We start from the raw sequence: 12,299 nt of genomic DNA on the forward strand, positions 1-12,299 counted from the left end.
TATTTTCCTATTCTCACTAGCACTGGTTCCGTCAAAGGATTAGTCATTCTCCTATTTGCGACTCCTACCACTTGAATTGTTTCCCCTGACATTGGCAGATCTGGAACCACTGCTGATCTCAATGTTGATCGAGTAGCTCCGGTATCTACCAAAAATGTCGTAGGGCACCCCGCCACCTCAGCCTCAACAAACGGTCCCCTTTGGTCCACCTCTAGAACTGCCCCAAGGGTACAGTCCTCCTCTCTACTCACTCGCCGTCCAGTTAGTGGATCAACGTAGTAACACTCTTCTCCTCCTACTAAAAGAGGTATTTGTCTATAGATCTTTCCCCCTGTCGTAATCTTTGGTGGTTGTGGGAACTGGGCTCGAGGAGCCGAAGTCCCCCCTTTGACCACCTTACCCTTTGGTACCGTCACCCTTTGGACTGGAACGGTCTGAACTTCCTCCTCCTCTACTTCCAGTTCTCCGTTTTCAGGGTTATAGGGACACTCGCGTTTCCAATGTCCCACCTGGTGACGCTGGTGACACTTTGTCGTTTTTCTCAGTGTAGCAAAGTCTATTCTAGGTCTCGGATTTTCCTTGTTGTCCCTATTCTGACTATTTGATCTCCTTCCCATCGTCCCTGTTCCCTGTTGCTGCTGTCCACCCTTTCCAGCCGACTGCATCTGAACCATTATCAACTTCTCCTTAAGTTTCTTTGCTTTGGAATCTATTTCATCACTGCAATACCTTGCGTATCTCAAAATTTCATCCAATGGCTTGTTTTGGCAGCAAATTAAATGTTGCTGAATCATCAAACAAATATCAGGTCTCAACCCCAAAACGAACTTCGATACAAACTGTCCTATGTCTTTGGTATCCATTACATCTAATCCACTGTATTGTTTGAACGTTTTCAGCAATCGCTCATAAAATTCATGGACGGTCTCTTTGGGTTCCTGTCTAGTTCGGTCTATTTTCACCCAATCTATATCTTGCAGTGGCACCTTCTCTTTCAGCCATGTCATCACCCTTTCATATTTTTCCATTACTCTTTCTGACGGTCCATTAGTATGAGCATTTCTTTCTGGTTCTGCTGTGGGCCATTCGACACTAACCTTGCATGCTGTCCACAAGTCTCCTGGGACCACAATATCAAATAAGGTGTTCAAATCAATCCACAGTACTTTCGAGATCTTCAAGAACCTCTCTACCTGTTTGTACCACTCTACGGGATTTTCTCTTAACTTCGGAAATGAATTGGTAAATGCAGCCAAATCTCCCCTACTCCAAGGCACATGTACATAACTCCCATTCGCTATTTCTCGCAAAGGGAATGCCTCCATCCTCAGTGGCCTTCCCTCCGGGGACATCATAATCGTGCTTCGTCTGACAGTCCCTTTCTTGGACCACCTTTCTTCCTATTTGTCCAGATCTCTCCATGCTCTTATTCCTGTGATCAGTTCCCTTATGTGTGTTTTTAATCCAGTTGTCCTCCTTTCATCTAGGTCCTGATCTGAATATTGCAACCTATGGTTACCCTGTAATGCCTTTGTTCTCGACAAGTCTACCATATACTTGTCTGCCAGTTCAGACAATTTCTCGTGAGTTGCTCTTGCCTTTCGAGTAATATCCTTAGCTATAAACAGCAGCTCGTCTTGTTCGTACATGTCAATCCTTTCTAAAGGCAACGCACCATCTATTATCTCGTCCAGGTCAGATTTTAGACTGGTCACATCGAGCCTTTTTGCCTTTATCACAGCTTTCAGTATGCTGTCTCTAGAGAGCCCATTTACGTCTCTCCCATCACAGCTCTGAGTCCTGCGTCTGGGCTCAGGCGTGTTATGGGGAGTCCTCCCATGCTCCCATCTCTCCAGGTCCCATGCAGTTCCATCCTCTCTTGGTGTGTGGTGAAACACTGCTCGATTCCCCATAGTCCCACATCTCCCATTCTGCCTGGTGTCTCTAGGTGCATGGTAAGACACTCCATTATTCCCCATGCTTTCACAATTCCCCTGCTGTCCATGATCGCTCGACGCATGGCAAGGGCCTTCGCGGCTCCCCATGTTCCCGCGATCCCGCTCCTGCCCATGATCGCTTGACGCATGGCGAGACACCTCATGGCTCCCCATGTTCCCGCGATCCCAATGCTGTACGTTATCGCCAGGTGCATGGTGGGTGCACTTAAAGCTATCCCTGTATTCTTGCGTCCTTCGGTCTCCCTCACTGTGAATGAGACGAGACGCCCTTCCACACTCTGTACTTCTACCTTCTTGCTCCTGCCTACTTCCACCGTGGATATGACGGGTATCTCCTCTATTCTCCTGACTCTTACCGTCCCACTCCTGACCGCTTTCGCTAGCCCCACAGTGAGACAATGTCCCACTGCATCGACTTCCCCATTCAGCTTCCGCTCTTGACCTGTTACTCTGTGTTTCTGTGGCAGCATCCCATTCCCTCAAGTCAGCCCTCAACTCCTTAAAGGATTTCGGCCGTCATCCTCTCAGATCCATCAGTCCTCTCTGACCCCCCTGTTCTGTTATGGGATCCACTGCTGAATCCAATGGGGTGCTCCATTTTGTCGGTCCTGGCAATTGCCTCCAGGCATTTCTCATGTTATTCCTTCTTTCCATTTCTGCTCTTTCTCTGTCTAACCGTACCTGTACCTCCTCTCGCACTTTCTCTGGGTTATAAACTGACACTATAGGACCTATGGTAACGTGTACTTGAAGAGCATCTGGCAATCCATAAGACTCAACACACTCTGTTGCTGGCACCTTCTGCACCACAAACCTTCCGACTACTCTCTGTACTGGACTAGGTTGAGGTGTTTCCTCACCTTTGGTAGGTTCCCAATCCATTATAGGGAGGGGTCTATTCTCCCCTATGCCAACCCTATCTTCCCTTGGGAGGTCGATACCTTCCATCTCTCTATTGTACGGAGGCGGTCTATCTATCAACAACCTATTTATTAGGCTATCCTCTGACTCGCTCTCGTCATCCTCCTCTGGGGTTCTCTTGTCTCCTGTAACCTCTATCACTGGGTACAAATTATCCACTTCAATGGTCTGTACGCTCCATTTCTTGGTTTCCGCATCCCATTTGGCATCTTGTACTGCTCTTACCGATCGTCTCACTCTTTCTTGACGTCTGTTCTGATTCCTGTCATGCGCCGCCCTAATCCACGCATTAAGGGCTTCAAACTGTGTTGGTCTAGGCAAAGGTCTCAATGAAGACATAACTGCCGTTCCGTATTTCGGAAAAGTCAGTTCCTCGTTCCCTTCTGTAATCTTACTCTAAGTGCTAAACCACAGTAGAGTATGCAACCCAACATTCGTAGCCATATAATGAGCTGGTGTACCCTCTGGCGGGGCCTCTTCCCCGTAATAAGATTCTCTCCTTTTTCTCTTAAAGATCGCTCTCAAGCATTTAAAACACTTCATGATCAAAATCTACAATTTTCCCCTATTTCCCTGCGTTCGTTTACTTCCTGATGACAATCCACCAATCCCAGCACGGTTCTCGCTAACCGGCCTATCCCAGCGCGGCTTCACACCAACCGGCCTATCACAGCGCGGTTCGCGTCAACCGGCCTATCACAGCGTGGCTCTCTCTGCCGTCACTCGTCTCCCCTTCGCAGCAGTTCCCCTCCTTTCTCAACTCGTCTCCCGGTCATGCATGCGTCCCATTCATACCCTGAAAAATGATTACTTCCGACCAAGCGATCACTTTCCTTGACTGTACGCCCACAGTCTAACTGTAATTGTCACCTTAAATGACGAAATGTCTTTCCGCGAACGTCCAGACAATCGCCTTAACTGATAGGTTACTTACACACAGTAACTTCCGACCAGCGTCCGTTACTCATACACTCACTCTTGCATTCCCCCTATCACGGTCCTGCGGGCGATCAATAGTACCTCATGACCCCCTTTACAATGGTCGACAATTATTCTGGATGTCCGATACACCCGAACCACTTAAGCTCTTCACTGAACTTAAGATTTTCACCAGGTTGCGCTCGCTCACAACCCTCCCTCAATCACACTACAGGCATTCAACTCCGCATGACATTACAATACAGATACAACACAAAACACCGCAATCTGACAACGCATGACCCTTATTATACTCACTCTCCACCGACTCTGCTGCTTTTCTCTCACACCGTCACCACCTTCTTCGGCAGGCGGTTCTTCTGCTGCTCATCTCTAGATCTCTAGGGGCCTTGGGGTAATCTTAACCTAGTCTAGATCACCTTCCTCTAGAAGGTAACCATCCTACACTGCTACCAACTGTTACGGCGGGATTTTTAATCTCTTATCAGATCACCATAGATCTAGATCCCACCCTGGTCGACTGAACCTTTATTACCTGTCATAGAGTAAAAAGCAATCCACTACTAGGTTAATCAGTTCAAGACTTTACGCAACTCTGAAGAACCACTTACTACGAATACGTTTTAAAGTTTTATTATAAAGCCAAAGATAACTGGAGATACAAACATCTCAGTATAAGGTTCAAAAGATACACTGGCATCAATACAAACATGAATTCTCTAAATGCTCTTAGGCAACAGAAGAATATCACCAAGACTAATTCAAAGATCAGCAAGTTTGCAAGAATAGACACAAGTTGTAACTTGAGCGTCATTTACAAAAGGAAGAAAAATCCAGATTAGACTGTCCCTACACTAGACTAAGTGACATCCCTACTTAGCAGGATCTTAACCTAAAAAGGTGTCAGCCGTGGTGACTTCCAAAGAAGATCACTCACTTTCCCTTAGTCTTTGTTGTAAATCTGTGCACCGCAGTTATGCTCTATCTGCCTACCCATCCGCTCTCTAAGGTTCCTCAGGCCATCTGCTCTCTCTCCACCCAGGGGTGCTGTCCCTAATACAAAATCACAATTACAGTTGAAACGCCCCTCAGAGACGCCCCTCACGTACACCTCTCACGTGGTGTCGGTTCTGGCTTTTTCCATGCTGATACTCCTCTGGGCTCCTTGTTAGCGTTGACCTTGCTTCTCAGGCTCTTCTCCGGCAAGACGGTACCCCCCAGAAAATTCCTGAACCCTCCTCCAGGCCTGTGCCTGTCTCCCAGAACAGAGCTCTATTCATCACTCTCTTGATTGGAACCCCCTCGCACCTGCAAACAGACACCCATGAAGTGGGCCCCAAATTCCGGCCTCCAGCTTATCTCTTGAGTCGTAAACCTTCGAGCATGGTTCACAATTTATGCTTAACACAACCTGATTCTAACGAGCACATGCAGATCAAAAGAAACGACCTTATCTCTTCAGGCCTACTAGAATTACATGAAACAGGCCTGTGCACACTATGAATCTTTATTTCTTAGCCTAAACAGTATTCTAACTTATCACACACACTGGTTATAAGAAACACTTCTATAAAACATATAATTTCAATTCTATGATCAATAATACTTTGAATTATGACAACAGTAATCCATATCATGTGAAATTGTAAAGGCACGTATTCTTTCTTCAGTAAACGGCCATGAGGCCTACACATTTCTACGTTTAGCAACATTACTTTCTCCTCTGCAAGGGCCACATAACATGGAGTTTAATATCATTCTAACATCTCTAAACACTCCTACATTAGCTTTTCACACTGATATATGCACTCTATATTAATTAAACACTCTTATATGTATGCACTCTATAAATTTGACACTCTTATATGTTCCTTTAACTAAACTGATGCAATGTGCTTGTAAATATGGTGCACCTCTACATTTTACTTGATTTGCGCTCTCTCAGTGACAATAAACTACGTTTCACAAATCAGGGAAACAAACTCACTTCATCCACTTTTAACACCCTCATATTAATCAAAAAGAATATACCTTTTATACCTGACAAATTGCAAAAGATTTAAATCACCTCTCTGATCCTTTCAAAAATACACTATTGTAACAGTCTACTTTTAACTACCCACAAGTACAATATTAATAAACTTCTGGTCCTCCAAAATGCTGCAGCTAGACTTCTGCTAAAGATTCCTAAATTCTGCTCAGTATCTCTAGATATTAAAAAACTTGCTTTGGCTTCCCATTAAGCAAAGGTTCACCTTTAAGGTGTTACGTCTAGCTGATAAGGCACTTCATGCTCTGAGCCCTGATTTTTTAACCATAGCTTTAAATGGTATCTCCCTGCCAGTTATCTTCGTTCAGCAAATGCTACAGTAGCAGTAGTCCAAGGTGTAATCAAGTAAGGTGGGTTGGCAAGAACATTGCACTAGAAACATCCAAAGCATGGAACACACAACCTCTCGTTATAAAAACAGCATCTAGTCTATTTGCCTTCAGAAAGCCTGTAAAGACCTGGTTGTTCGAATCCTGGTAATTTTGCAGCCTTTCAACACTCTTAGCTGGAAGTTAATAGCACCTGGACGCCTCCGGTCAGTAGTGCGCTCTACAAATGCTGCTACCAACATAACATATACCCATAGAGACACTGTCACACCCATTCACAACCCCATACAGACTCTGTCACCCCAGCCACTTACCTATTTAGACACTATCACACCCATTCACATACCCATACAGACTCTGTGACATCCATTCAGAAACCCATACACTCACTGTCACACCCATTGACAAACTCAAACATACAATGTCACATCCATTCACAAACCCATACAGAAGCTGTATACCATAGACACTGTGGCACCCATTGAGAAAACCATACAGACACTGTCACACCCATTCACAACTCTATAGAGATACTCTCACACCCAATCACATACCCATTGAGACACTGTCAAACTCATTTACATACCCATAGAGACTTTGCAACGCCCTTCACAAACCCATACAGACACTGTCACACCCATCCGCAACCCCATAGGGACACTCTCACACCCATTCACAAACCCAAACAAACATTGTTCCACCCATTCACAAACCCTTACAGATACGGTAATAGTCATTCACATACTAAAACAGACATTAAATTGTCACTTCCATTAGCAAACCCATCCAGGCACTCTAAAGACCATTCACAATCCCATAGAGTCACTGTCACATCCATTCACATACACATTGAGACTCTGTGACACCCTTTACAGACCCATATAGTGACTGTCACACTCAGTGCCAAACTCATGCAGGCACTGTAATACCCATTCATAAACCATAGACACAGTGTTACACCCATTAACAAAGCCAAACAGACAATGATATATCAATTCACACCTCCATACAGACTCCCTGACACCTATTTAAAAACCTATAGAGATACTATTTCACAAATTCACAAATCCATAGTTAATGAATCAATCAACCAATCAACCTACTTATGCACCTACAATAATACCCATTTAGATTCTGTTATACACACTGTGAGACCCATTCAGAATCCTTTAGTACAAATCGTAAATTTGCTCTTTTGCATTAAATATGAGCTTTTGGTTTGCGGATCTACAGATTTGATGAATAAAAAAATATATATTTAAACTTAAAAATAACATTTTGGACATAGGGTGGCTCTTAGAAGAGCCAGTATGTTTATTCTGTGAGTATGATAACTACATATACGAGCAAATGCAGAGTTTCAAGTTGCTCAGAAACACTTTGTTGCCTTTATTTGTGAAGTGAACACAATCTCTCCTTTATATTCCATGCATGTAGAAGCGCAGGTCATTATTGAGACAGAGCCCATTTTATGGTCTCTGAGAAATGATGAAACTTTATTATTAACATGATTTCTGGCTTTCTCTATCTGTGGACAGAATTCAGAAGACCAGTTCCATTTCGGCCTCGGGCATATAACATGGCACATGTGAGGTTAAGATAGTTATTTAAAGGGAACGCTGCTGCACCACAGACCCGATGTGTCGCGCATGAATCGGGTAAGCGGAGGCTCTGAAGTGCAGCACCCACGACTGCAGTGATAACATCTGGCCTTTCGGAGAAAAACTCTGGAGTTCAGCACCTGAGAGAAATAAGGCGGTACCGGCGGAGTGCATTCAATGCGGAGAGAAGGTGGCGCCGACTATATGAAGACTCAGCCCCGTCTGAGATACATGACGGAGTTTGAAAGGCGGTGAGCCGGGGCTTTGGTGGGGGCACCGGGAGTCCCGTTGGTGAATATGGATGGCCGAGGGCTCCCGACAATCTTCAGTAGACCTTTTGGCAACACACTTTGAGGGGTATAAGAAGCCGACCATCGCACGCCTGACTCCAAAATGGCGCCCGCAATGGACATTCACCAGGGAGCATAAGGTGGCATAGGACCCGGTCACTGCGTACAAAAAGGAGCTGCGGCCGCAGCGGAGATACCAGACATATTTCTGGAGCTCAGAAATACATGTAGCTGTAAGCAGAGATGAGCTGTGTACCTCATTCCCACTCCCCCTCTGCCTCATCTTAATTGCGCAGCACATTTTGAACAGCAACAGGAGGTGGCGGTGGACACCAATTTTCCCCCGGGCCCCTGACCCCTCGAAGAAACGATGCTGGGGTGAAGGGGGTCCCTTCACAAGTTCTATGAGCGAGTGAGAGTGAAACCGGAGGTGCACCGCCTGATCTTAAAATGGCGGCTGTCTGTCCCCCTTTGAAGCTGCATCATTAAAATACTCCACTCCTCTGGAGGCAAATGGACACTGGCGCTGGCCCAAGCTGCTCCATTGCAAAACAACCCCCCCCCCCTTGAAAGCGGGGATCGCACAGTGTTCACCCCTGAGAGCCTGCTTCGGTGCCGCCTCTGGCGATCTCTCTTCCTGCACCCCGGACCCTAAATGGCGGCTGAATAGGCATCGAGGAGAAGTCTCCTACTGAAACAGCCTAAGAGACACCTCGAGAAGCTGTGCGTCTAACCTTAGGGCCCTGTGAATACATGGGGAAAGATGAAAATGGGGACCGGCAGAATGAAACACCAGGGGCAGAATCCCTTGCCTGACCCCAGGCTGGCTGCCACAGTGGTCCTTCACCACGTTGTGCTACTACTCTTGGACACAATTGGACATTGACCAGACCTCAAGCATATCCCCCATCCCGCTCACCCATCAGGGCATGGAATCTGTGAACTTGCCACTGACCGTTGAGACCTAGTAGTTTGGCATATGCCCGGTGGAGCTACCTTGATAGCTGTAGAGGAGATGGGCTGTGGACTTTTCCAGCCGGACTTTGGGCAGACTTTCGTTTGTCTCTCCTTCGTATCTCCCTCCTACCCTTTTACCTTACTCCCTTACCCTTCTACACTCATTTTATCTCGTCTTCTATGCTCTTTAAATGTTTATTTGCAACAAATGTAACTTATAACTGATGTAACTTTGTAACATTCTGGAACCTCCTGTAAAGCACTCTGATACCTCCGGGTCTAGCCAGCACTATGGGGAGACAGGTCGGAAATTCACTCCTTAGACGTCACCTACCCAGTCGGTCTTTAGCCAGACTTCCTTTTGTCTCTCCTGTCGTCTCTACCCATATCCTCCCTCTATTTATGTATCTACTTCTCTCCTCTCTCAATATATTGAGACTGAACTATTTCGTCGGATGCCTGATGGAGCTACCTGGTTTAGCTATATGGGAGATGGGCTGTGGACTCCCTCCTTGGTCCTCACCTACCGAGTCGGTCTTTAGACAGACTTCCTTTCGGCTATCCTTGTTGTCTCTTCCCTTATCCTCCCTTTCTCACCTCCCCTGCCCCCTCCACTACTTTTCTCTCTCCTTTTCCTCCTCTCCTAATGTATTGCCTATTTTTTTTATTTATGGTGTAATTGTTGATCTTTTTCTGATACATTGTTGATTCTCAAGTAAAGTGCTCTGATACCTTCGGGTCTAGCCAGCGCTATATAAAACTCTTTTTTAAATAAGGGAAAAGTTACATTATTTGTTCAAAGATATTCTTCATTAGAATGTCCAGTCCTTCCCCAGTCAATATTCCCCGGTCATTGCTAACATAGTGCACAATCATGAGGTCTGGACAATTGTTCTCCATAATGCTTTCAACAAATGAAAACATTGATGCAACCTTAGCCCTCTCATGACAAACCAATTATTATCCACACTAGGCAAACCTAGAACCCTGCCAATCCCTCAGTTTCTAGCAAATTCTCTCACCCGAACACACAGCTATATTCCACGATCCACACTATAATCATTTTCAGAAATGAAGCAGTAGCACACAAGAAAGTCTCCAACCAGCCAGTTTTGAAAATGTAATCAGTTAAAAATGACTCTAGCAAGTAATGTATAACATATCACATCTGATTGGATGGTGTAACTAAGTAGGCTGTGCAATAAATTAATTTAAAATAAGTACATGTGGGATTGGTTATGAGGAGTATTTTTGTATTTGCATACACTTAACCTCACCTGTAAAATTTGGCTCCGAAGTTGGCATGCTACTGTCGAGAAATGTGAAAATTTCTGAACTACTGCTAGCAGAGAATACTACATTGTTGGTCACCATGGAAACAGCGAGACAGGACTATGGGGGAAGGGAATAAAAAGGCTAGAATGTCAATGTGAGGGGACATTGTTCATGAAATAATTAGTGAATAAGAATTGTTTGTGTCTAAATTTAGTAATTTGTCGAAAGTAGTGTACAAGAGGTAGGGTTTAGGAATAGCTTTTAAAAATGATTTTGGTTTCTCACGTGGCTCCATGGATTCTCCATGAGGTTACACAGGGGCCGTGCTGAGACGCCCTAATCCCTTTGTAAATTTATGGATCCTGCCCAAAACCGCAACCAAATTGGCTAACTTTAGAGGAGTCAAACAAAGGGTTAAGAATTGTGACCATTCAGAAGAGCTAGTCAATTAGTAAGCAAATGAAATAAAATCGAAGCAGTGCTTCTATTTGTTTGAAGTCTCTTTAACCTTGAAGGTAAATTTAAATAAGGTGCCATTAATGGTTGCCTTTTATGACAGTGGTTTACCATTCTTCTGCTTAGTTTTTGAGTACTTTCTTGAGATACATGTGAGAGCCTGATACCGATAAAGAGAAATACTCATCACCAATCGCAATTACCAGGTATGTGTATTAAGCTATGGCATGAAAACAAAAAAGTTGATACAGAAGGACTGAGTGTTAGTAAGGTGGATGAAAGTGAGCAGGATGTTTGAGAAAAGAAAAAGGAAGTGCTGAAAGTGAGCAGAAGATGGAAAGAAAGTGGAGTGTATTGATTAGCAACTATGAAGAAAAAGTTGTGAAGAAAAACAAAATAGAGGTATACTCCAATATAGGGAGTGACACAAGGAGTGACATGTTAATGCATGATGTGTGATATAAGGCATTTTCTTAAGATTGGAGTTATGCAGTGAGATATGCCCAGATATGTAGATTAAATGAGCTAGTTCACACTGATTTATTTGCTAAGAGAGGAGGGTATTGTTAAATATATTACTTTTTACACAATGATATAGGTATGCATACTGGAACAGAGCAAAGGATACAGTGATGCATATATTTACATAGTTAGGAGGAAGCTGATGTGTGCAGTCTTTCCCATACTCATTGAGACCTCCTTTATTCCCATTCACATAGATATAAAGAAAGTTTGATACCCATTCATACACTTATACAGACACTGTCCATACTCTCACATTCCCATAGAGACACTGTTAATCCCATTCACATACTGATTCAGAGACTATGACATCCTATATACCCACAGAGATACTTTCACACCCTCTCACATACTCACACATAGACTGTCACATCCTGTCACATACCCATTCAGACTCGTTATTCCCATCCACATACCCATACAGACAGTCACCCTTCACATACCCATAGACTCTCACACCCTCTCATATATCCATACAGACTCTTACATACCCATGTAGATACTCTTATACCTATTCATATACCCATACAGAGACTCTCGGATCCTGTCACATACCCATACTGACATTGTCATAGCCAGTCACATACCTATACAGATATTCCCACAGCCTATTACATATCTATACAGGCACCCTTGTACCTATTCAGGTACTCATATAGAGTCTCCCACAGCCTCTCAGAGACCCATAGAGAGACTCTCATACCCTGTCAAATACCCTATAGACAGATTTATACCCATTCACATACCCATTTGGACACTCTTACATCTTCTGATATGCCAGTGTAGGCACTCTTACCCATTCACATACCCAGAGATTTACGTACCCACAAAGACACTGGTATATCCATTCACAAACCCATGCACAGACTCTCACAGCCTCTTACATACCTAGATGTACACTGTTACACTCTGTGACAACCCATTCAGACCTCCTTTGTTCCCATCCACATTACCAATAGAGTCTGACACCCATCCACATACCTATACAGAGACTGTCACAG

General features: G+C 44.4%; 1 pseudogene; it reads right to left on the minus strand.

Moving 5' to 3' along the window:
* Positions 1-799: 799 nt before the first annotated feature.
* On the minus strand, positions 800-1,979 carry LOC147666534 (uncharacterized; annotated as a pseudogene).
* Positions 1,980-12,299: the final 10,320 nt, after the last annotated feature.

This window comes from Lissotriton vulgaris, unplaced genomic scaffold (assembly GCF_964263255.1).
Source record: "Lissotriton vulgaris unplaced genomic scaffold, aLisVul1.2 SCAFFOLD_10403, whole genome shotgun sequence".
Classification (NCBI taxonomy): Eukaryota; Metazoa; Chordata; class Amphibia; order Caudata; family Salamandridae; genus Lissotriton; species Lissotriton vulgaris.